Genomic DNA, 24,200 nt, shown 5'->3' on the forward strand with positions numbered 1-24,200 from the left:
CTGTTAATACATCCTAGAATTGCATTTGCCTTTTTTGCTGCTGCATCACACTGTTGACTCATATTCAGTCTGTGATCTATTAGTATACCCAAGTCTTTTTCACATGTGCTGTTGCTTAGCCCTATTCCTCCCATTCTGTATATGCTTTTTTCATTTTTATTGCCCAGATGTAGTACTTTGCATTTTTCCCTGTTAAAAACCATTCTGTTAGTTGCTACATGATGTGTATCAGTAAGGCCATGATCGCACACTCAGTATTTGGTCAGTGTTTTACATCAGTATTTGGAAGCCAAAATCAGGAGAGGAACAATCAGAGGAAAAGTATAATAGAAACACGTCAAAACTTCTGGATTTAACTCCCACTCCTGGTTTTTGTGTACAAATACTGATGTGAAATACTGACTGAATACTGATAGTGTGAACTTGGCTTAAAACACAGATCATTTGTGAATGGTCAAGCTTTTGTTCTCTGGGATCAACCTCATCCATCGCCTTTTACTACTGATATCTCCAGCAATTCTAGCTCTCTACCTCTTTATGTAGTAGGGTATTAGGTGGCAATATCATGCAATTTTTTACCAGTATCTGCTCCTAGGTGTACAGTGTGTGAATTAAAGCTCCGCAAGTAAATTATTAAGCAGGATCTCGGTTTATTGCCAGCCCTCGCAGCTCATCTGGGTGTAGATGGGAAACGTTTATTCAATGGCACAGGGTAAACATAGCTCGAAGTGACGCAGCGGCGTTAGCAGCTACAGTACAACATTTGCTGAATCCCCCCCTGCACTTGTAACTTTTTCTAATGGCGTTCTGGTTATATTTTAAATGCAGATCATAAAAAAACATATCTGTGCCACAGGCTGTTTAATTTAACATGGAGTATATCGAGCAGGAGAGTTACATGTGCTTTTCGGATCTCCTGCCTAGCGGAAAGCTTTTATAGACGTAGATCTGCCAGGCAGAATTGTGCAAAACACAAGCTGCTTATGCCGTTGGGTCATTCAATGTACATACATTAGAGATGGGTGATGCTGCTTGCAGGAGAATATAATGATAGCACACATGTCTTTTTAAATAAATCACCATGGAGCTATCCTCGTAAGATAATTGCTACATTAAAGTCTCAGTTATTGGGTGCATAGAAATGACTCCAGACGGGTCATTTGGATGCGGTTGTCTGCAGAGAGAAAATGGGAAAAGTCAGATACTGTGCAAGCCTTAGGCTGGAGTCACACACAACCATTAAAAAATCGGTCCGATTTTTACGTTCCGAAATCGCACCAAGGTTTCTTGACCAGTGATCCGTCTGTGGTCCGATTTTTCATCGTTGATCCAATTTTATTCGCATGTAAGCATCCGTTTGACATCCGTCTTGCGATTTATTTTTTTATTTATTTTTTTTTCGGAGTCTTACAAAATGGACAAATAACGGTTTTTAGGCCTGAAACTAATTTAAAAATTCATCCCGCCCTATATTTATGGGCTCTCCAACAGGTGTGAGCCTGCTACCTTTGCCATACAGTCAGTGCTTGGATTTTTTTATCTCTGCTTTGTGCTAAACATGACAGGCTGACTTTTAACACCACTGAGCATGTTCTTTTCTATTGGGTTATATCCCGACGTTTTGGGGAGCAATACCCTGTGATTGTGGATCCGAGGAGGCGTAGATGAATGTGGGTCCATCCGCTTTTAGTACGCAGGATATCTAAAGGCCATTTCCATCGTCTCTATACATCTCTGCGTAGCCATCCGGAGAAGTTCTATAAATATTGTCGGATGAGCCTTGCTACATTTGATCTTTTGCTCGAGATTGTGTGCCCTGGTATCACATTTCAGGACACGAGGATGCGCAAAGCTATTTCTGCAGAGGAGCGTCTACTCCTCACCTTACAGTATGTCTTAAAGCAATATGTTGATGATGTGTGAAGCAGCATATTTCCTTACCAGACCTTGAACCTTATTTATTATTGCAATTTTTGATCACATTTTTTCTAGCACATTTACAAATAAACATTATATGCTTGTGTATTACTTAACCAAGCCATGGCATGTAATTTAATGTTGATCATGCCTACTTTAGAATTCCTAGACTTGAAATGTGATTTAAGCTTTATCTGTTGTTTGTTGGGCTGTGTACTCATGTGGTTTTTTTTTTTTTTTTAGCTTCCTTTCAACTGGCCTTTCATATGCTGGTCTGCATTTAGAATTTTTAATTGGGAAATAAACAATCTCTGGCATGGTTCGGTCTACATGCTCCAAAATCTGGACCAGACTCCATCATGTGGTAATGCCGGAGCCCAAAATGGCAGACTGGTTGCGTATCTCCCGTGGATTTGAGGCCACGTGCCAGTGTCCACAATATATTGGAGCCCTGGATGGGAAGCACATCCATGTGCGTAAGCCGCCGAACTCGGGGTCCCAATTCTATAATTATAAACAATATTTTTCTGTAGTATTGTTGGCTCTGGTCGACACTCACTACAGGCTTATAATTGTAGATATTGGGGCCTATGGAAGAACTGGAGACTCCAGAGTCTTCAATTCTTCCATTATGGGTCGGCGGCTGTGTAATAATGAGCTTGACCTACCACCACCACGTCAGCCTCCAGACTCAAATCTGGAACCGGTACCTTATGTTCTTGTAGCAGATGAGGCGTTTCAATTGAGCAGACATGTCATGAGGCCATATCCACAACGAACCCTTGACCGCCGGCGTCGAATATTTAACTTGCGCCTATCACGTGCTCGGCGACTGGTGGAGTGCGCCTTTGGCATTCTTTCGGCAAAATGGAGGGTCCTACAGTCCGCAATTCAGCTGAGTGAAGCAAATGTCAATGAAGTTATTAAAGCCTGTGTGGTCCTACATAACTTCACAAGAATTCATGACTGACCCTCACATGATGATGCTGAAGTTGAGTCTGCAAATGTGTCTAGGCCTAGGACACATGTAATCCCACCCCGTCGTCTAATTTCCGGACTCAAAGTACGTGATGTGTTCACTACTTATTTTCTAACACCTCAGGGTGCTACTCCCTGGCAAAATGATGCCTTATCTATGTAGTGGTTTGGTTGTGTTGTGTTCTCATAAAGATTTTTTGCTTGCCCTTTTTGTTTTTTTTTTTCTTCTGAGTAATTTTTAGTAGATCTATCTAACACATTACAGAACATGTACGAACAGGAACAGGCACACATTGTGAATGTTAACAAGTTTATTACTTGCTTTTTTGGGGGGGGAATGCCAAAAGCAAATAACCATATTAATGCCATATGGCATAATGTTTGCAGCACATTAGTAGTTAACATTAAAGACACAAAAAGAAACATCATGTATAAAACAGACAACCTCAAAAAAAGGCCAAAAGGAAAACCTACAAGTCATGGTAGGTTGGGGGTGGTGAAGGTGGGGGTCCTGTTTGGACATTTGCCCTTGGTTGCTGGGCCACATCTCTGTCCCCCTGTGCGCTGCCAGTTGGCTGTGCCATCTGTTGCATCCTGGCAGGATCTATTTGGGGGTTTGGGTAGGGGTAATTTTGAAATTGGTGGGGGTAGTCATGGTAGGGCTGCCCTAATTGCCCATATCCCCCAATATGGCCATGTCTAACATACCCATGTTGGGGCCACCCTCCAACATTGAGTACGTTAAAGTGGCCATAATGGGCATGTGCGCCCTGGCCCATATATTGGACCTGTGGAGCCACATTGGGGATGTGTGCAGGCTGAGGTGGAGGTGTTGGCACCCGTGGCGGAGGAGGAGGAACAGGTTCCAAGGATGGTTGACTTGTCACATCAAGTCCAACCAGCCTATCAATTTGATTTTCATCTGACAGCTGCCACCTTTCCAGAAACTGAAACACAGTGCGGGGATTATTGGGTGGTGTGCTGGCATCCAAAATGATTTGGAGAGCCCCTCTGGTACGCAGCCTGTACCCACAGGGAATTGCCCTCAAGTACTGTGCCCATAAGCCTCCTCCCCATCATCATGAGCAGTTGTGGACAAGTAGTCCAAGACACCTCGGTCAACCTGCATCCTTGTTCCCAAAGGTGCTCCTTCTCTCCTGCGCCTGCCTCGTCGTGGTAGGGCAGAAGGCTGTGGCGAGGGATCCAGAGGCATGGTGGGGCTGCTACTGTTGCCCTGGTCATCATGCTGTGCTGCCTGGCTACCAGATTCTGGTGGTGGTGACCTTGGTGGTGGTGGTGTGGCTCTGGGAAGTCCTGCAGATGGGCCTGACCCTGCAGCAACATCCGACTCTGGATCAATCACCACCTCAGAGTCGGAACCCGTCTCCCTCTCTGTGAGGTTTGACTCGGTGCTACAATTATAAAAAATATATATATTTAGAGTTTGCATAGCGAAAATACAAAGTACTACATTAAACCCTGCACTTACGGTCTCAGATCCATCACAGGAGCAAGGAAATGCAGGCGGTCGAAGTAGAGGTATTTCCTCTTTGTGGTTCCGGCCACTCCACTACGGACCCTCAGCTGTCTCTCCCTCCTATATGTGTCCCTACAGCTGCGCCAACTCCTTGTCACATCAGTCACTACAATGTGAAACAAAACACAGCATTTCCTAAGACCACACATATGGCTATGTTATCAACGGTTTACATATGCTTAGGCACACATTTTGAAACTTAAATGAATATTTCTGATGGCTCGACACCAATACTACCAAAATAAGTAACAGGTTGAGGCCTACTAAAAAAAGGACCTTCTAAACAACCGAATTTCAAAGAAAATGTAGAAAAACCTGTGGTAATGATGCGAACATCTATTACATTTTGAGTCAAAAAACAAAAGATATATACTGGCTAAGATACGGACAAAGAAACAAGGAGAGCACTGCATTTGGTGGTAGAACAATTAGCTAAGTATTTAAATTTTTAGGACCAAAAATCGTCATGGGGCCACCAGTCAGGGAGGTGTAATTTAGATGTTGAAAATAAGCACACATTAACGCCACATCTTGTAACTTACATTGAGCATATTACATTAGAGTTTTTGATTATGTGTACACATTATAACGTACTAATTTTCTCCTGCTCCTCCCGAGGTCTTGCCGCATAGCCACTGAACATCTGGGCACAGATTTTTCTCCACGCTGCCTCCTTGCGTGTCTGGTCAGCATAGTGGGGATCTCTCTGGTCCCATAGTTCTAGGCCTCTCCTGGACCAGAACTATCAGCATTTCCACATTGACTGGCGTGGACATGATGGAGGACTCCGTGGAGGCATTCTTCCTGGGTTTTTTTTATGTTGCAAGTGTAATTTGCATCCCAAAGCTTCCTGCCAATGCCTGATGCTATTTCCTTTTGACCAGGAGAAGTGTTGCGATTTAATCGCAAGTCACACGTGTGGTCCGTTTTGAATCCGATTTTTAATCGCACCCATAGACTTGCATTGACGAATCCGATCCGAAAATCGCTGACAATCACAGCATGCTGCGATTGTCTCGGTCCGAGGAACAAATCCGATAAAAAATCGGATGATGGGAGCTAAACCATAGAATAATATTGGGACGAAAGCAATGCAATTTTTTTTTTTTTAATCGCATTGCATTCGTCCGATTTATTCGCTAGTGTGACTCCGGCCTTACGAGATCTTCGGAGGGGAGGGTACCTCCTCTTGTATGCAAACGAATGCTGGATGAGCGACCACATAAAGATCCTCAAGGGACGTACTTTCCCAATTGTTATGAAGACATCTGGAGAACTATGGGGCACTGGTGGAATGTAACAAATCAATTGCCGGCACTAGGGACAGCTGCCGTCATGGAAAATAGGAATTGGACATGTTGGGTTTTAAAAGGAATAAAGTGCTAATAAGGAGGACTTTCCCAATGAATTGGGATTCTAATTTCTCACCATTCGTAAGATTTCAGTTATATCTTTATAACATGTGAGATGATGTAATAAATATGCGATCCATTGGCCTAACTTGAAGCTCAGAAAACCCAGTGCATAATCTCCAACAGGGTCCCCAACTATCACTGGTATTTACCGTGCCAAGCAAAAGTATTCGGCCCCTTGGAACTTTTCAACCTTTTCCCACATATCATGCTTCAAACATAAAGATACCAAATGTTAATTTTTGGTGAAGAATCAACAAGTGGGACACAATTGTGAAGTTGAACGAAATTTATTGGTTATTTTAAATTTTTGTGGAAATACAAAAACTGAAAAGAGGGGTGTGCAATATTATTCGGCCCCTTTACTTTCACTCCAGAAGTTCATTGTGGATCTCTGAATTATCCAATGTTGTCCTAAATGACTAATGATGATAAATATAATCCACCTGTGTGTAATAAAGTCTCCGTATAAATGCACCTGCTTTGTGATAGACTCAGGGCTGTTTGAAGCACAGAGAGCATCATGAAGACCAAGGAACACAACAGGCAGGTCCGTGATACTCTTGTGGAGAAGTTTAAAGCTGGATTTGGATACAAAATGATTTCCAAAACTTTAAACATCCCAAGGAGCACTGTGCAAGCAATCATATTGAAATGGAAGGAGTATCATACCACTACAAATCTACCAAGACCCGGCTGTCCCTCAAAACTTTCATCTCAAACAAGGAGAAGACTGATCAGAGATGCAGCCAAGAGGCCCATGATCACTCTGGATGAACTGCAGAGATCTACAGCTGAGGTGAGACAGTCTGTCCATAGGACAACAATCAGTCGTACACTGCACAAATCTGGCCTTTACGGATGAGTGGCAAGAAGAAAGCCATTTCTCAAAGATATCCATAAAAAGTGTCATTTAAAGTTTGCAACAAGCCACCTGGGAGACACACCAAACATGTGGAAGAAGGTGCTCTGGTCAGATGAAACCAAAATCGAACTTTTTGGCAATAATGCCAAATGATATGTTTGGCATAAAGGCAACACAGCTCATCACCCTGAACACACCATCCCCACTGTCAAACATGGTGGTGGCAGCATCATGGTTTGCTTTTCTTCAGCAGGGACAGGGAAGCTGGATAAAATTGATGGGAAGATGGATGGAGCCAAATACAGGACCATTCTTGAAGAAAACCTGTTGGAGTCAGCAAAAGACCTGAGACTGGGACGGAGATTTGTCTTCCAACAAGACAATGATCCCAAACACAAAGCAAAATCTACAATGGAATGGTCCACAAATAAACGTATCCAGGTGTTAGAATGGTCAAGTCAAAGTCCAGACCTGAATCTGTGGAAAGAGCTGAAAACTGCTGTTCACAAACGATCTCATCCAACGTCACTGTCCTCGAGCTGTTTGCCAAGGAAGAATGGGCAAAAATTTCAGTCTCTCGATGTACAAAACTGATAGAGACATACCCCAAACAACTTGCAGCTGTAATCGCAGCAAAAGGTGGCGCAACAAAGTATTAAGTTAAAGGGGCCGAATAATATTGCACTTTTCAGTTTTTGCATTTCCACAAAAATGTAAAATAACCAATACATTTTGTTCAACTTCACAATTGTGTCCCACTTGTTGCTGATTCTTCACCAAAAATTTACATTTGGTATCTTTATGTTTGAAGCATGATATGTGGGGAAAAGGTTGAAAAGTTCCATGAGGCCGAAAACTTTCGCAAGGCACTGTAATAGTAATAGTTTTTTCATATGGGGCAAAGGGATCTTTTGGCCCTAGTCTCCAGTGCCTGGGTTTGATTGCAACTCCTGAACAAATTATATTTATGCATCTGACGTTCTTACTTCTATGAGCTAGAAACCCCAGTGATTACAATGAGGTAATCTACAAATCACTGTATTTAAAAATAATGTTGTGTTACCCTTAACAAAATCACTCAAAAGTTCCAGACGCAAGAAATCTCCCTTTTAACCTTCTGCCCACTGCCTGTTGTCAAGTGCAATCAATCTCAAGCAGCAGAGAAGCCAAGACCAATTAAGGGTAAGTCTATATGTCTCTGATCCTGCTCTTCTGTCTGTCAATATGCATACAGGCCTAAGAAGGAGGCATGCTTTTATTTCAGAGTAAGTAAGCCATTGGACAAGGCAGGAATAATGTATGATTGGAAGCAACGGAAAGAATGTTCTAGCAACTAGTACTGGCAAAATGTTGACAGAGGAACTGAAAAAGAGTGGATGACAAGTGATGAGTGTGAAAATCAGAGCCGTTTCTGGGGATATTAAAATGGTTGTCATGGAAAGAGAGACCACTACTGTGGTGGATCCTCTAATCCCAAGGCCCGGGTGGGCACACTAGCCATGGGCACCGGTGCAGCAAATGTGTGAAGCATGCAAGACACAGAAAGCAGACAGGAAACTGGGAACAATGGTCTTGGTATGTACCATGGTCTTGGTATTTGGTTACATAATGCGGGATTACTGAAAACTGCAGACGAACAGGAGAAGTACTGAAGGCCACTGGAAGGTAGTAGGAATACGGGAAACCGCAGACAAGCAATTTATGGACGGGAAACCACTGACAGCCAGGAGACGTCCTGATGACTGTGGACTGGAACTGTGCACAGACAAACTAAAAGTCTTAGTAGGAAATTTTGATAACAAGGCACCTGTGTGTGTCTTGGAGGGTCTTTTGTAGGTCTAGGAAATAAACACATGGGAGCACACAGGGCTAGTTGCAAAGATCGACATGGAAAACAATAGAGTCTAGTGGCACGGGACGCAAAGCCTGGATCGGAAACAGGTACGTACCACTGGTATGTGCACCAAAAGTGGTTTTACCTTATAGCAAAAATATGTTTTTCTAAAGATTGCATATTAAAGGGAATCTGTCAACAGGTTTTTGCAATATAATCAGAGAACCTGTTTTTAAGGATGTGTCACTTGCTCAGCAGCTTGCAGTAGTTTCAATATAATCAGTGTTTTATCAGCAGGAGATTATCACTGCAGGACTAGTAATCATATGCAGAGCAGTCCAGCTAATCTGTGTAACCCAACCCCCACCACTGATTGGCAGATTCCTGTGTACACTGTTGACAAGCGTTCCAATCAGTGGTGTGGACAGGGTAACACAGCTCAGAATTTAGAACACTGCTACCTCTATTTCAGAGAAAACAGGGATTCTATCAAAACTGCACCAAGCAGTCCAGTAAGTGACACATCACTGGAATCAGGGTCTCTGCAACTACATCATACTGTCCTCAGATTCCAGAGCAAAAATGTACTGACAGAGTTCCTTTAAAGGACTGGTATCCTTAGTAAAGAGATAATCTCTTGGGTTTTGCTTCTATAAACCCTAGAGTTGCAGTAATTTCCCATGGAGCAGCCTGGAGTAATACATGGGGTCCTTTCTAATGAATGCCCAAATATCTAGTGCATGCACAAGCTGGGTCCACTAGATTAGGATACTCTCTTAGGCCTCTTTCACACGTCCATTTTTTTCCGATACTGGAAAAACCGATACCGGAGATATCCGTGTCCGTATATCCATGTGTATACTCCGTGTGTCATCCGTGTGTCCATGTAGAATTTACGTGTGTCATCCATGTGCCATCCGTGTGGACAAGTACCAGAGAGAATTTTTTGAGTCTGCAAATAAAGGGTTGGGCCTGTAATTAAAAGGTTTAGCTGAGGGAAAGGTGTGCTAATTTCCAAATTTGTATTTTAAAGCTTAATAAATACACTGATATTGGCCATTTCTCCTTTGGCTTATGTATTTTTTGTTTGTGGGTGAGGTTTTATGTTTTTTTACAATGAGGCATTGTTTTTTTGCCATTGAATTTTTAAGTGACATTAATGTTCTTAAAAATAATATAAATGTGTTTCCCCTCAAAAAATGTTATAAAATTTTAAAGGGAATCTGTCACCTCATTTTTCTGATATAAGATGCAGCCACCACCCCTGTAATGCTGTAGATAGGCCCCCAATGTAACCTGAAAGATAAGAAAAAAGAGTTAGATTATACTCACCCGGGAGCGGTCTGGTCCGATGAGTGTCATGGTCCGGTCCGGCGCCTCCCATCTTCTAGCGATGACGTCCTCCTCCTTTCTCCTGCCGTGGCTCCTGCGCAGGTGTACTATATCTGCCCTATTGAGGGCAGAGCAGAGTACTGCAGTGCGCAGGTGCCAGGAAAGGTCAGAGAGATTGTGTTATTTTTGGCTGCAGTGGTGGATTATCAACGGATGTTCTAACATACATTTGTCGGTATCCTGAGGTAGCAGTGTGGTAGCTTTGGGTTTCTAGGAGGGGCCATAAAAGGGTTGTTGTTGGTAGTTTGCGCTGACTGAGTATTGTACAACCTGACTAACAGGTTCATTTGCCTTTGTGGCCGTGATATGTAACCTTGATATGTTTGGCCAGTTGTTTGTTGTGTTGTTGGCAGATGAGTCGGATGCACAAATCTAGTTAGGCTAGGTGTCATTTGCCTTGGTGGCACAGTGTACTGCTGTTGCACTTGAAATGTATGAGCAACTTCACCCAGTGGCCTATGTTGTATCTGTTGGCTGCATGCAGGGGGTGGTTCATAGACAGAATATGGTGTGGCCATTTGTGGGTATTGTTGGCTGGTTGATTGCTGTTCCGGGCCATAAGAGGTTGCAGGCACCTGTTGCTCGTGGTGTGTTGACGCTGTAGTTGTCAACTGGGTCAGATTTTGGTCTGCACACCACTGTTCTATGGGTGCAAGCACCTGGTTGGGCTCTCTCTCCCTGGCTGGCAGCAAGGAGGGTGAGCATAGCTGCTCGGACACGCTCTTGACGTTGTGTTGGTACTTTTGCCAGACAGGAAGACAGTGAGCGGCAAAACCAGTCAACATCTGTTTCTGGCATCAGTGAGTTCATGATATGCAGGACTCTTGCATCAATTGCTTCAGGCAACATCCTGATCTCATGTCACCTGCTGAATCTTCCTCTCACACTAGGTGCTGTGTACCGTGGTGGAATGGTTGGTGATGCTTGTGCTGGGGCTATTGTTCCTGTGATAGTTGTTCTGTTATTTGACTGCTTGCAATCGTACCCTCAGTGGTTGTTTCCCCAGCATCAGATGGCTGTTGTGGCTGTGTTGTTTGACTGGCCTCAGCTGTTTGATCCGTCTCCGATGCTGACGTACAAGGTGCAGAGGCTGCCGCTGTTGGGGATTCATCAGAATCATCCAAGTTGTCCTCAGTCCTAGGATGAAAGAAATGGATATTGTAACAAAAGGGGTCACATAAACATGTTTTCAATATTCTCTTTAAAAATTACAAAATGTAAAAAATTTGAGCTAGCAATAGGGAACGTGAGGTCACACCCTTCTAGTACAACTATGATTTTTGGCAACCTTGGTATCTTTAGTCAACCAATTTTTGTCCCTTTTTTTGTTGGTTTCTGTAGGATTCATCTTGAACCTTAATTTTAAAAACAACACAAATATGCGTGTGACAAGGCATTTTACATGTGCATGTACAATGATGCTTCCTTGAGTATTTACAGTACCACCTACATAATTAGCCTCAAACAATATTGGTGTGGGAGAAACAACACTTAAAACTGAGCTGTTTGAAGCAGTACACTTACTGGTTGAGTTCCATGACTGGGCGCAGGAATTGTAACTGCTGGAAAAACACCTATTGGCGCTTTCTAGTTGCCCCAGATGTAGAGGGAAGGGGATTATATTCCCAGCGGTACTGGTCCCTTGCCAGCGTAGTTTCAACAAAGCCACTGTTGACATAGTAAAAAAAAAATTCATAATCTGACAATTTACGCCTATTTAATATACGCAAAGAGAATTATTAAAAACATAATATGCCTTTAATGCTAACTTTCTCAGTATGTTCACAAAAGGAAACAGCAGCTATTGCATTACTATACATCTAATTCTTGGCACTTAGATACCTTATGCCATGCATAACGTTTACAACTGTACCCAGCACCATAATGTACACAGTGCTAGGGTTAGTAACAGAAAAATTTCATTTCAAGATTTTTGTGTGTAGAGTAGTAAGTATACACTGCCTTTACAATGCCTGCCTGACACCTGTAAGGGCAGTATTGGAGGAAGATTTTTGCTGCGGTTTTGCAAAATAAGCAACTACTGCTGAAAGAAACAAGTGAAGAGGGAAAGAGTGCTGGCTCCACTAACACTTGTGTATGACCAACACTGAACAGGGGAACTATACTTTGGGGGCTTGCAGAAGCATGGCTGTCCAGACAAGGCCCAACAGTAATGTGTGATAGCATTGTGAATCAACAATTTTAAAGTTTTTTGAGTGTATTTAAAAAGACTATTCCAATCTACATCCTGAAGGTTATGTTTGGCATTCAACAAGCACATTCAGAAGTCTAGTGACTATGATACTCATAAGGGCTTACAAATGACATGCTATTTTGATGGCCTAATAACTGAATCACTAACACATCAGCACTGTTAGCACTATTTGAAATATGAATTAAGTAAGTAGTTTGTTATGACATAGGAACATCCATGGGTGCACTCACCATACTTTGCTTGCTTGGATGGGGAATATGTTGACCAACCACTTCGTGCAAACAGTGCTGCTGCAACTGCACGCCATCCACGCTGGATATTCAGCCAGTCGTGGTATCCCTCCACACGAGTGCCATGATATCATGAAAATACAGGCGAAGAACTACACACATGTGCCTCCACACACAACTAGTTTACCTCACCAAAGAACCAAAGAACAGGCCAGAGAGTTTTTTTTTTTTTTTCCGTCTCAAATTCAGGACACCTGTCTACAATAGTGATACAATGTTTGCAAAAATGCATACGAACAGTACACGGTGTGCACATGTTCTGTCCGTATTGCGATACATACTGTCGGAAAAAAACGGACATGTCTACATGTTTTGTACACGGACACAAGGTCCGTGTGAAAACACACACATGTGCACAGACCCATAGATTATAATGTGTGTACGTGTGTCTGTCACCACACGTACCAGAGACAAGGTGAGGCCTTGCAGAGCTTTTCTGACTCGTCAAACCTAAAAGACGATATTCATATGACCAAATATTGGCATATGGAAATAGGTTGTTTCATGAACCATCCTCTTTAAGTAAATTTACTGTAACAATTCAAAAGTCTTGCACAAATTTGTCTTGTAAGTTAAACAAATGATAAGGAAAGGTAATTGAATCATAGGATTGGATTATTTGTGGGGCAACACTTGACTAGCTCAAAATGACTTGTAAGAAGAAATATACATTTTACAGAATACTTCACATTGATTAGGTAATGTGCGAAAAGAAAAACAAAGGAATCTGAATGTTAATAACTATCATTTGCATTATATAAACATTGAGTTTCCAAGAGAGGAGCACATTATAAAAAGCCACTGTCTGTTTTGGTTGCATCAGTGAGCAAAGTAGCTGTCTGAATATGTGTGTCAACAGTGTAAAATTATTATTGATGTAGTCTCTGTGTCTTCAGCTCTTCAAAACCAAATGAGATTGCTCAGGCCTGAGCACTGTGACACTTCACTTGGGAAATCTAAGTGGGTCACTTAACCTCCCGAGTTACAAAGAATCGGTTCCCTTGTTAATTTGTTTTTTGAGGGTTGCACACTTACGCCGGCGATGGATGGGTGCCCGTGTCTCTTCTGCGTGGGCACAGTAATTTAAATTGTTTCACTTAGAGTCTATCCCTTTGTTCCTTACATACTTATATCTATGAGAAAAAAAATTATTTAACCCTTCCCTCCCAGGCAACTTTACATTTTTTGCGCTTTCCTTTTTTTTTTTCTTCCTCTTTTTTTCCAAGACACACAACTTTTAAAATTTTGCATCGTTATAGCCTTGCTTTATTGCCTTTTTTTGTGGCATGAGTTGTAGAATAACATAATTTATTGTACTATATAAAAAAAGTTCCAAACTGGATAAAATGGTGAAAAAACATAATTCTGGCTTGTTTTTTGGGGGGAAGAGGGTGGTGGGGAGGGGTTATATTAATGGCATTCATTGCAGAGTAAAAGTGCTCTGGCTAATATAATTCCTCAGGACAGTACTATTACGCAATGCCAAACTTGTATTGTTTCTATTTTTTTTTTTTGTTTATAGCTTTGTAAAAAAAAAAAAAAAAAAATTGGGCTTGTGTTACTTTTTGAGACTTGGACCTGTATGAAGGATTGTTTTTTTGAGGTCCAAGAAGACAATTTATTGATACTATGTTGGGTTACATAAAATGTTTTGATTCCTTTGTATTGCACACAAAAATAGCAATTCTTGCGTTCTGATTTTTCTTTTCTTTTCAACATACAATGAGCTATTTAAAGAATTTTATATTTTCATATATATTAGACTTTTATGGACACAATATCAAATATGTTTTTCTTTTTTCAAACTTGGAAAATTAGTTTAAAAAATAAATTATATATATCCTCCATGTAGCTTGATATTTTTAAAACTTTTTTTTACTTCTTACTTTATTGTTTTGCTCTTTCAGGGTACTTTAACCTGTATTGATTTGCTCAATTGTTATATATACTGCAGTACTACAATGTTACTGATCTCTTATGAAACCCCTGGCTGCTAAATTAAAACATCATCACCTTGTGATCTTGACATGCATTATGAGCATAAGAATGATTGCACCATGCAATCGTAATATTGAAATGCCATTGTCAGACTGACGACTGGTGCGACAGAGTCGTTATCGGCTGGTGCTGGCAACTGACATAACATGTACTACTGGTACCTCCTATGTCAGGGAAAGTGCTAAACACATTTTTAATAATCTGCTTCAAAATGATTGTTTATGTGTTATAGTGGATGATGTTTTTTACTTGACTATCCATAGAAAAAAATCCTGAAAATGTTTCAGTATTCACTCTAATGACTAGAGATCACAAAGTAAATTGACATTTCCTGCTCAAGTTTCAATTTTACTGTGTAGACTGGGACAGAGTCAGCAGAATCATGTCATATTAAATAGAATGAAGGTGGTTAATGGCAAAGGAACTAGATTAGGCAGACTAGTCACACTATACACACAGATAAGGCTCCACGTCACTTCTCCCATAAAGGTCCCGTTACATTTAGCGTTGCACCAGCGATCCCGACAACGATACGACCCGGTCAGGATCGCTGGTGCATAAATGGTCGCTAGTGAGCTGCCAAACAGGCAGATCTCACCAGCGACGTAGCAGCGGTCAGCAGTCGTTACTTACCTGTCAGACGGCAGCTCTGGTGACGACTTCCTCCCGCGTCCATGGAGTCGCTCGTTGGCGCCAGCAGGAAGTCGACGACAAGAAATGGACCAGGACGATCTCGCGTGATCAACGATATCCAGCAGGAGGCCGGGACAGAGGTAAGTGTCACATGTAGCGAGATCTCTAGCGATATCGCTGTTGAGTCACAAAATCGGTGACGCTTTAGCGATATCGCTAGCGATCTCGCTATGTGTGAAGGGGGCTTTAGGGAGAGTCATCTCTTTCTGAACACTCTATAAATGTATGTCTATAGACATATATGACCTGCTTTATATCGTACATTGATAGCAACAAGCGTAGCTGGAATCAAGTACATATTAAGGTGATGGAAACTTCGAACATGGGACTGCTACTCAACACAAAGAAGACAAAGATATTGACTGCTGCCAGGTACGAGACTGGGACACATTTGATATGGATGGAGATGGACTGGAAGTTGTAAAGGACTTTAACCTACTCAGATCAATGATCACTCAAGATGCAGCGATGACAGCAGAAATCAATAAGAAAATAGCTCTGGGAAAATCAGCAGTGAAGTCACTGGAAAAGGTCTTCAAATAATTGGGGAACATTTCACTGGTGATGAAATAGCTAATTCATAGTTTGGTCTTTTCTGTGATAACATAAGGGTAAAAAACCTGGACGATAAAGATACAAGACAAAAGAAGAACTGACACCTTTGAATAGTGCAGGAGAAGGATGTTACCAATACCATGGATAGCAAGAAGAAAAAACATATCAATTTTGCCAGACAAATCGAGACAAGGATCACCAATCTGTCACTAGCATACCTTTAATACATCATGCGAAGAGCACAATCACTGGAGAAGTACATTATGGTTGGAAGGAATAAGGCAAAGAGGAAGATCAGCAGCTTGATACTGTGAGGTAGCGCTGTCATTTAAGTAGGGGATCACTCGCTTGGCAGCCACAAAATCAGATCCTGCACAGGTTTTCCATAAACCAGTATAGTCCATGCGGTTTATTACACATCATAAACCATGACCAGCAATATATAAACGGCATAGCGTCCATGACAGAGCTTCACTCTGTTAGCAATGTCCAATACGCAGGCTTTTCAGCCTCACAGTTATATCTCACCCTGTCAGGGTTCTCTCAAGGCTACTTCTCCATACTGCAGACATTCATTCCCTCCAGGGAACTCTTAGGCACTTGCAGCCATTACTCACAGCATCCACACGTGCTGTCAGGCAGGAAGCCCCATCTCAGCGGGACCTTCCACACTGGACCAACCGGGTCCAAGCATTCACCACCTGTGACCTATCCTGGCCACATTATATGGCTCATAGCCATGCCCACCGGGTCACATGACTCTGACCTCTTCACAGGTCCTTCAAGCATTTACACACTCTTTCCAACAGTGCTTTAAACACACCCCCTGGGTGGGTTTGTAGGTAACCAGGCCGCCCATCTCTCTAGCTACCCGGAGACTTCTCCCTTACACATTGACACAACACCTCAGCAATATCATTGCTGAACAACACATAAGTCTTCATCCCAAAGTCACCCACTTTGGGATACATAACGGCCATTTCGTATTCTGCATTCATCCTTTCTCCTGGGACATCCACACAGCACCCCCTAGCAGACTCAGTGGTTACTACACCACAATACTATTAAGATAATGGTGAAGAAGACCCTTGTGGACCTATCTAGGCTTGCACAAAATCGATCTTCCTACAGAATGTTCATCCATCAAGTCACCAGGACTCACATGCCATTAGAAAAAAGCCCTATGCCATAGAGGGTGCCTCTATATGGCCACCATCTAGGAGAAGCCCTAATAACACAAGAAAAAACACATTAATTGAGCACCTTGTAATAGTACATTTCTGCTGTATTTGCCATTGCTGGGAAATTGTCTGGCCAGCCATGCCTTTCTATGCCATTGTCCCTAGGGGTGCCAGCTAATTGCCCAATAAGGATGGTCTCAGATGGGTCAATACATTTTGGTCTTTATTTGCAGATGGCAAATTTGACATTCATTCTTTTTAAGGCAATTGCATCAGAAATCTGAGGTCAAAACTTGGATTTCTCGCCCTGATGTTATACTTCTCATCTTATTTATTGCGTGTGAATTTGGTATAAAGTACCTTATTAGTATGGATTAAATAATAGATAATGGATATTTATGTCTGGATTTAGGCACAGAAGACCTAAATCCTGACAGAATTCTTAACATGAGGACATGGCCTTACTCTAACCCATTGTTGCCCCAACCATAAATATAATGCACTTCTTACTGCAGTCCTTGTGCTTCAAACATGGTCAATTTTACAATTAGAAAAACCTACCATATTTATCTTCTACAGATTGGACAAGTAAACGGTGGGATGGAGAGACAAAGCTAGGAGGTCACCACAAGGGTGGTGTAACACCTCCAAGTGGACATCTAACCCAGGCATCACATGTTTCTGTCTTATTGTTTGTGTCAGATAGAGCCTCAAAGCATAGTATTATCCCCACAGTGACCTATTTTGCACTCTAGATGAAAGTGGTTAAAAAACAAAACTGTAAAAGTACCTCCTTTTGTGCTCCACACAGTATGTGATCTTCTTAGTGCACTAAAATAGTTATAATACCTACCATTGTGCCACTTCCAAAGTAACAATGCCCCCTTTTGCCCCAGAAAGTAATAAAATACCCATTAACTGCCCCCTTAATAAGATGTAAGATTTAATGTCCTGTTAAAGCACCATTCCAGCGTTTTTCTTTTATTTCAGCCCTGGAGTGGTGCTATTAATGTAACTTCTCTATTATACTTAGCAGCCGCCATATTCAACTCTTCCTGGCACTGCTCCGGTTTCTCAGCGTCATCTTGCAACCACCACGTCTGACTAACAGTCTATGAGAGCCTGGTTCTGGTTTCGTTCTGGCTCTCATAGACTTACATTGAGTTGTGACTTCCGGATCACCCAGCAAACACTGGAGCGATCCGACAGATCACAACCTGCAGAAGACCAATTGAAGCAGTGATGGGAACAGCTGAAGACAGCAGCTAGTAAGTATAAGACAGAGGACAAGGTACTTACATTAGTAGCACCACTCCAGCGATGCCATAAAAAAAAGCTGGAGTGGTGATTTAATGAATACGAATAATAATGCTAAGAGTGCATCTTAGTGAGTAATAATACTGCCCCTTTAAGGGTAATAATGCCCCACTTAAAGGTTAACAGTGCCTCCTTTAGTAATAGTGCCAAATTATGGGTGATCGAGCCTCTTATATAACCAATAGCTGCCCATGAGCATGTCTTTAACCCCTGCCCTTTTCGTTTTTTTGCGTTTGTTTTTCGCTCCCCTTTTTCGAAGAGCCATAACTTTTTTATTTTTCCGTCAATATGTCCATGTTAGGGCTTGTTTTTTGCGGGACAAGCTGTACTTTTGAACGACACCATTGGTGTACTCAAAAACAGTAAAAAAAAATTGTGCTGTGAAATTGCAAAACAAGTGCAATTCTACAACGGTTTTTTGGATTTATTTTTACCATGTTCACCAAAGGCTAAAACTGATCTGCCATTATGATTGTCCAGGTCATTACAAGTTCATAGACATCAAACATGTCTAGGTTCTTTATTTAAGTGGTGAAAAAAATCCAAATTTTGTAAAAAAAAATTGTGCCATTTTCCATCTTCATTATTCATGATCTCGGGTTGGGTGAGGGCTTATTTTTTGCATGCCATGCTGACGTTTTTAATACCATATTGGTGCAGATGCGATCTTTTGATCGCCCGTTATTGCATTGTAATGAAATGTCGTGGCGAACAAAAAACGGTAATTCTGCATTTTGACTTTTTTTCTCGCTATGATTCTGAACGTGGCAATACCAGATATGGGTATGTTTGATTTTTTTTTATGGTTTTATTTTGAATGGGGCGAAAGGGGAGTGATTTAAACTATTATATATTTTATTTTTTTATAGTTTTAAAAACTTTTTTTTTTACTTTTGACATATTTCAATAGTCTCCTTGAGAGACTAGAAGCTTCCATAACTTGATCGGCTCTTCTACATACAGGCGATGACCAGATCACCTGTATGTAGCAGAATTGCTGACTTGCTATGAGCGCTGACGAAAGGGCGGCACTCATAGCAATGAGGAAGTGACAACCATAGATGTCTGCAGGAAACCTCTTGTTGTCATGTGAGCCACGATGACGTGATGGGGGTCACCGATGGGCGGATTTCTGGCCCGATGGCCAGAAGCGTGCGTTAAATGCCGTTGTCAGTTTGACAGCAGCATTTAATGGGTTAATAGCCATGGGTGGATCGCGATTCCACCCGTAGGTGTTCCGGGCACATGTCAGCTGTTTAAAACAGCTCACAGCTGGAGCCCACATCAGAGGGAGACACGACATGCGTCATACATGTACGGCGCATGTTGTGAAGGTTTAAAAAGTGAAATCCCCATCCAAAAAAAAATATAATAAAATTTATACTCTCCTAACCTCAAGATGTCGAGCAGTGGAGTGCTTTGCTGCTGAATTAGTAGTCGAGGGCAGGCAACAAGAAGTGGTGTCATCATCATCATTCTCCCTGTACTGGGATGCTGACCTCCTGTGCATTGCCGAATGCCCTTTTGGACGCAGGTAGGGAAGGGAGGGCAGAGTTCACTGCTTTACCACTACTTTTAATAGTAATGATGTCCTCATAAAGTTAAAAATGGATCCAGATGGGACCAACCATGACCTCATGTGCCTTGTGGTGCCCTCATTAATGCCTACTTTTGCCATCACTAGCCAGTATACTGGACAGATGGATCTACCAAGAAGGGAAAGGGACATCTGCAACCCACAGCGACCCATGGAGCCATCGGTACAAACGATTTTAACATTTCAATTAATTTCATGAGAAAGACAGAAGAAAAATGACTATAACGTATTAAACAACATGCAAATGCTTTCTGTGCCACAGCTCTACACAACGAGGACATACACTTCAGACCGTTTCATATAAGTGTCGATTCTCTCAAGTGTCTTCTCGAGCTCCAAAAATCAAGCAGAGAAAAATGTTTTATTTACTAAGAAATTGTCTTGACTACAGCCTGAATGCAAAGTGAGAGAAATAGCAGCAAATGAAGGGACAGTGAAGAACACGTTCACATCGCAGGATTTTCATTAAGGATTTTTCTCCAGCAGCAAATATTAAGTTGAGAGAATGATGCCTCCATTACATTTAAGATAGTAATTGTGCGTTTGCAAGAACTATGTGACAATTCAGTCTTCTTTTTATGTCCTCACTTGAAAGGAAAATCTTCTCTGGTTCTTTTCCTTACGATAATCCCTGCACTTTAAATTTTGGTGAAGTCTCGGATTCTCAGGCGAAGTGCCCTAGAGAGAAAGGATGTCAAGTGCTAAAAAAAAAGATGTGAAAAGAGCGCTGAATCCTGCAGGTTGCAGTGTGAACAATGCTGGAAAGTCAACCTCCTTAATTCTGCTCATATTAAAATCCAATGGGTTTCTGAGAAGCTGTCTTATACGTATTGTGGAAATGAAGACTAAAAATAGCATTCTTATTTATTTGTTGTACGCCCAAAATTATTCAGACTTTGAACAAATAGGAAATTATTTTTTTTACAATTTTTATTAATATTATATCCTGGTTGGACAACCTCATTCAACAGTGCCAGGCCATAAAAAAATAGGAAATTATTTTTCTGCAATTTTTATTAATATTATAAAACCAGGGGAAGAGTCTTGAGGAGATCATTTGCATATTCCCAGTGCCTTCTGGGATAAGTGAAGAGTCTCCGCGAGCTCAACGATCACTGGGTTTTGGCCGTTGCAGCTGAAAAGAGGAAATCGGAAAACCAGGGGAAGAGTCTTGAGGAGATCATTTGCATATTCCCAGTGCCTTCTGGGATAAGTGAAGAGTCTCCGCGAGCTCAACGATCACTGGGTTTTGGCCGTTGCAGCTGAAAAGAGGAAATTGGAAAACCAGGGGAAGAGTCTTGAGGGGATCATTTGCATATTCCCAGTGCCTTCTGGGATAAGTGAAGAGTCTCCGCGAGCTCAACGATCACTGGGTTTTGGCCGTTGCAGCTGAAAAGAGGAAATCGGAAAACCAGGGGAAGAGTCTTGAGGAGATCATGTGCATATTCCCAGTGCCTTCTGGGATAAGTGAAGAGTCTCCGCGAGCTCAACGATCACTGGGTTTTGGCCGTTGCAGCTGAAAAGAGGAAATCGGAAAACCAGGGGAAGAGTCTTGAGGAGATCATTTGCATATTCCCAGTGCCTTCTGGGATAAGTGAAGAGTCTCCGCGAGCTCAACGATCACTGGGTTTTGGCCGTTGCAGCTGAAAAGAGGAAATCGGAAAACCAGGGGAAGAGTCTTGAGGAGATCATTTGCATATTCCCAGTGCCTTCTGGGATAAGTGAAGAGTCTCCGCGAGCTCAACGATCACTGGGTTTTGGCCGTTGCAGCTGAAAAGAGGAAATTGGAAATTTGGCTCATCTTTCATCGTTTTTAAGAAATCTCAAGATGGAAGAGGCCAGGAGCCATTTGGTGAGCTGCATTTCTTGCTACATGTTCACAGATTTACCAGTGGAAAAGCCAAACTTCACATGCCACAAATGCAAGCTTGTGTCCCTGTTGGAGGAAAAGTTGCAAAATCTCGAAGAGAGGTTAGCTACGTTGAAGATCATTAAGGAAGGTGAAGAGTTCTTGGACAGAGCAGAATTATCTCTTCATGTTACAGAAAGAGAAGAAATTTGAAGTGCACCTGAAGAAACAGAGGAATGGAGACATGTGACCCAGAGAAGCAGGAGGATCAGGAGGCAGTCAGCACCCATACTGCTCAGGAACTAGTACCAGGCTCTCACGCAGGAAAACGATGAAGAAATACATCAGGATAAGACTTTGCCAACAAACAGCAACCTTGTACGCCCTCAGAGTCCTCCTGGATGGAGAAAGAAAAATGTTGTGAAGAAGAAACGGAGAGTGGTGGTCATGGGGGATTCCCTGCTGAGAGGAACAGAGGCCGCTATCTGCAGACCGGATATAACTACAAGAGAAATGTGCTGTCTTCCAGGTGCAAAAATTAAAGATGTGTCTGACAGGATATCAGGACTCTTCAGACCTACAGATGACTACCCATTCCTGCTACTACATGTGGGGACAAATGACACCGCAAGAAACGACCTGGAAATCATCTGCAGAGACTTTGAAGACTTAGGCAAGAAAGTGAAAGAACTGGGAGCGCAGGTGGTCTTCTCTTCCATCCTCCCAGTGGATGGCCATGGAACAAGGAGGTGGAATAAGATTCTGCAGGTGAACAACTGGCTACGTCGATGGTGCCGTCAGCAACGATTTGGATTTCTGGATCACGGAGTGAACTACTTATACGATGGACTACTTGCTAGAGATGGGGTGCACCTTACGAAGACTGGAAAGCATGTATTTGGAAGTCGCCTTGCTACACTTGTAAGGAGAGCTTTAAACTAGAACAACATGGGAAGGGAAGCAAAAGACCAGAAAAAGCCATACACCTGACAAATGCTATTGAGAACTCTGCTATTAGAAGTGGAAAGGAAGAACAAAGACGAAAGAATCTAATTAATAAAAATAATGGAGAAAGAGAAACCAATCACAAACTAAAATGTTTCTATACTAATGCACAAAGCATGGGCAACAAACAAGGAGAATTGGAACTACTAACACAGGAACAGAAATATGATGTAATTGGAATCACTGAAACTTGGTGGGACAATACACATGATTGGAATACAAGACTAGAAGGATACAACTTATTTGCAAGAAATAGACTTGATAAACGAGGAGGGGGTGTCGCATTGTATGTTCGAAACGCGTATATCTGCACAGAGATTGAAGCTTCAGAGACTGGGAGTTCTGTGGAAACTGTTTGGGTAAGAATACAAGGACAGAACAATGGAAAGGACACCATTGTAGGCATTTACTACAGGCCGCCTGTGCAAGCCGAAGATATAGATGAACTCTTTATGCATCAGATGGCCAAGTTCTCCAAAAAATATGACATAGTTGTCATGGGAGATTTCAACTATCCAGACATTTGTTGGGAATCTCTCTCAGGCAAAACTAACAGGTCAAGGAAATTCTTATCCTCTCTTGCTGACAACTTTATCTTCCAAAAGGTAAGGGAGAAAACAAGGGGAACTGCTACCTTGGATCTAATCCTTATAAACAGGGAGGAAATGGTTGAGGAGGTAAAAGTGGCTGGGACCCTAGGAGGTAGCGACCATGCTATTTTAGAATTTTGGATTACTAGAGGTGGAAGACCTGTGAAGACTCAGACGTCAAGGTTAGATTTCAGAAAGGCAGATTTTAAGGGATTCAGAAAGAGAATTGGAGGGATCCAATGGCTGGATATCCTTAAAGACAAAAATGTCCAGGAAGGATGGGAAATCTTGAAAAATGAAATTCTCAAAGCACAGTTGTTAACAATTCCGAAAAGAGGGAAGAATAGGAAGCATTTAAGGAAACCAGGATGGATGAACACAGAACTTAAGCACATGCTAAAAAGGAAGAAAAAAATGTTTATAAAATGGAAAGAGGGAGGCATATCTAAAGAAGAATATAATGCTGTCTGCAGAACCTGCAGGGCACAAATCAGATTAGCTAAAGCTGAAAATGAACTGAGGCTTGCAAGAGATGTCAAAAGCAATAATAAAGGATTTTGGGGATATGTCAAAAGTAAAAGAAAAGTCAAAGATGCTATAGGATTTTTACAGGATGAAAATGATGAAATGGTAAGACAGGATGTTGAGAAGGCTGAACTTTTAAATTCCTATTTTGCATCTGTTTTCTCTCAGAAAGGAAATGCAACATCAACTGTTATTCACTGTCCTATTAAGGGAATAGAAGAATCCAGGATATCTATAAACAGAAAGATAGTGAGGAAACACTTAGCTAACCTAAATGAATTCAAGTCTCCAGGTCCAGATGAATTACACCCCAGAGTACTGAAGGAGATAGCAGAAGAAATTTTTGAACCCCTCTCCATAATCTTTGAAAGTTCTTGGAGAACAGGAGAAGTGCCAGAAGACTGGAGAAGAGCAAATGTTGTTCCTATCTTCAAAAAGGGGAAGAAGGTG

At 41.9% G+C, this 24,200-nt stretch overlaps 1 long non-coding RNA gene across 2 annotated transcripts in view; it reads right to left on the reverse strand.

Annotated features, from left to right (window-relative positions):
* LOC141097867 (uncharacterized) overlaps positions 1 to 11,590 on the reverse strand; it is a 44,835-nt gene extending 33,245 nt beyond the window's left edge. Inside the window, exons 1-4 of one of the 2 annotated variants that reach the window (XR_012234066.1) lie at positions 11,460 to 11,590; positions 9,774 to 11,072; positions 4,385 to 4,538; positions 3,077 to 4,307 (exon numbers count right to left, since the gene is read on the reverse strand). This is a non-coding gene — a long non-coding RNA (uncharacterized lncRNA). Of the gene's footprint in view, positions 1 to 3,076; positions 4,308 to 4,384; positions 4,539 to 9,773; positions 11,073 to 11,459 lie in introns of those variants that run through there. The other variant, XR_012234067.1, reaches the window with a different exon arrangement.
* Between the last annotated feature and the right edge of the window lie 12,610 nt (positions 11,591 to 24,200).

Source organism: Dendrobates tinctorius, unplaced genomic scaffold, assembly GCF_039654945.1.
Source record: "Dendrobates tinctorius isolate UK_male_01 unplaced genomic scaffold, ASM3965494v1 ptg000010l, whole genome shotgun sequence".
Taxonomy (NCBI): domain Eukaryota; kingdom Metazoa; phylum Chordata; class Amphibia; order Anura; family Dendrobatidae; genus Dendrobates; species Dendrobates tinctorius.